The sequence below is a fragment of the Pinus tabuliformis genome, chromosome 2_2 (genome assembly GCF_031772625.1).
Source record: "Pinus tabuliformis cultivar Carrire ecotype Pingquan chromosome 2_2, CPIR1, whole genome shotgun sequence".
In the NCBI taxonomy this organism is placed as follows: domain Eukaryota; kingdom Viridiplantae; phylum Streptophyta; class Pinopsida; order Pinales; family Pinaceae; genus Pinus; species Pinus tabuliformis.
Window position 1 is genome coordinate 1,167,275,553 of NC_142300.1, and position 2,784 is coordinate 1,167,278,336.

Below are 2,784 nucleotides of genomic sequence, written 5' to 3' on the forward strand. Positions count from 1 at the left end.
GCAAAACTAAATGCATAATACCAAGGAGGAGTATAATAAATATAGCCTATAATTATAACAATTCATCTTTGAAAATCAATATCACTATAAAATTCTAATTTTTTTTTTTAATAATAATAATAAAATTAAATGAAGAAAGATAAATAATTTCACGCATGCAAAACTAATCCAGTATAATCTTGAAAAATTGAAAAAACTTCCTTCTAAATCCTAAAACATATTCATAAATCCTTTACCAATTTCATGGCTACCGCACGCTGAAGAGTTATAATAACCCTTACTGAATTAGTTCACAAATCCTTTGCACATCCCATGGCTAGCAATCGCTAAAAGTTTGGAAAGGTTATTCCACATTCCATGGCTAGCAATCGGTAAAAGTTTGGAAAGGTTGTTCCATTCTAGAACATACAGAGAGAAAGAAGGAAGCCGGCCATGCCAGCCATCAGAGGCGGGGTGTTTAACAAATGTTTGGGATGGAGATCTGTGATCAAATGGTTCTGGTGTGAGTGACTATCAACGTTATGGTTCAAAGCTCAAGAAAATTAGCACTGAACATAACGATACACCAGCTCAAGAAAATTAGCACTGAACATAATGATACACCTTTTGGGAAAAAATATATATACATATATATATAAAAGAATATATCTGTGGGCAACTGTATATATACAGGGAGGAATACACGAACCAAGTAAACTGAAATCCCCTCCGCTAAGATAATAACAGAATGATCGGCCTGAATAATCTATATTACACGGCTACGTATTATTATGATTAACATGAATCTATATTACCCGGCTATGTATTATTAGTAAAATCAAAATCAAATAAAATTCCACAGTTAATTTCTCCCCATTCCCGTGCTCATCATCGCCTGAAACTCCATATAATTGACCATCCCATCGCCATCTTTATCAACTCTCTGTATCATCTTCTTGCACTCCCCAATCGCTCGGCCTTCCTCGAGACCCAGCGACTTGAGCACAGACTGGAGCTCTTCCACAGTTATCAAACCGTCGCCATTCTCGTCGAAAACGCCGAACGCCTCGGCCAGATCCGCGTCCTCATGATCAGCCTTTGTGTCTCCTTCTTCTTCTCGGTCTGGTTTACCAATCATCGATTCATACAGCGTAACGAACTCATCAAAATCCACGTACCCATCGCCATTGACGTCCACGGTTCGAATCGTGCAGGCCAATTCCTCTTCGCCAACGCACAGCCTGAGGTTATCGAAGGACTCTCTCATCTCCTGCTTGCTGATCAACCCGTCGCCGTTCCTGTCGAAGGTCGAGAAAACCCTCCTCAGTTCCTCTCTGCCGACGGCGTTGTCCGACACCCCTTCGGCTGAATCATCCGCCATTATTAAAACCTTCTCAGAGGGCTTGAAGTCGAACCAGAGGTTGAACTTCCTGCGGAACAAATAATTGAATAAAGGCCGTAAAGAAAATGGGTTGTCAGATCTAACCTCACCTTGTCGATATCCACTGAAAATCCCACAAATTATTTGATTTCCTCAATTGAATCTGGATCCACTAAACCCATCGAAACACAGTCAATATATCGTATTGCAGGCGCCTGTAACAAAGAAACCGCACCACGCAACGTAACGTTGAAATTTGCTTCTGAGAGAAACTCTGCTCTCATACGCCAACGTCACGATTGAAAAATAACGGCTGCCTGGGGAGAATCTTACACACGCCACAGTCCAGAGAACCTTCTGCTGGGTGGACTGGAAATCATAGTTACCAAATTCGCCCGAATCGGGCTAAAAAAATTCGAAAATTCGCCCATTCGATACGAATACCGAATACCGTATTATTCGATGAAATTGAAATTCGATTCGGTTTTCAACGATGGTTAAATGAAAAATTAAACGCGTCAAAATCTGTGGTGGGTGGTTTACGTAGACGGCGCAGAGTGTTCATTCACTATGAGAGAATGTGAATGGTAGAATAAATAGTGGTGGGATGGGATCCGGGCGAAGGAAAGACACTGGAAAATCAGAGTGAACTAGGAAAGTTCATAATTTCTAATTTTATTATTGTTTTTATGGGTTAAAAAGTCAGTAAATAAGAAAAGAAGAATTTGTTATATTGACTTTGTAAGAATTTGTTAATTTGTAATAGATGTTAATTTTGGGATGACTATTTTTAAATGTTTATATTTATTAGGAAAGATTTTCGATAAATCAGTTTTAAAATTAGAAAAATATTTTAGATTTAAATTTAGAAATAAAGAAGTATTGAAGGGAAGTTTTTTTTTTGGTGAATTGTATTTGTAAAGTTATTATATTATTTAATTTATTGGATTTTATTCAAAATTCAAAACTAATTTAAAAAAAATAAGCTAAAAATATCACGTTACAACAAAAAAAAATTAAAATGATAATTTTTAAGATGTATAATGTCGAATTTTTTTCAAATTAAAAAATTTCTATTCAAATTTTTATGGTATCGTAAAATTTCTATTCGAATTTTTATAGTATCCTATCGAATTCGAATCCGAATTCAAATTCCAATTTGGTAACTATGCTGTATCGAATTCGAATCCGAATTCGAACTTGGTAACTATGCTGTAAATCGATTAGAAGATATAAATTTGACGATATCTGCCACCTCCAGACGCGTTCTAAACGCGGAGTATACACGGCCAGAGGTGGGGGCCGCCATCCCGCGTGAAGTTATGATGGTTACGAGTAGGAAGCTGATGTTGATGGAACGGGGACATCGATATAAATGTTAATTTAAAATTAATAACACAAAATTAAGTAGTAATGTTTTATCA

The 2,784-nt window shown here is 36.8% G+C and overlaps 1 pseudogene; it reads right to left on the reverse strand.

The window, feature by feature from the left end:
- Positions 1 to 776: 776 nt before the first annotated feature.
- On the reverse strand, positions 777 to 1,704 carry LOC149197596 (calmodulin-like protein 3 pseudogene; annotated as a pseudogene).
- Between the last annotated feature and the right edge of the window lie 1,080 nt (positions 1,705 to 2,784).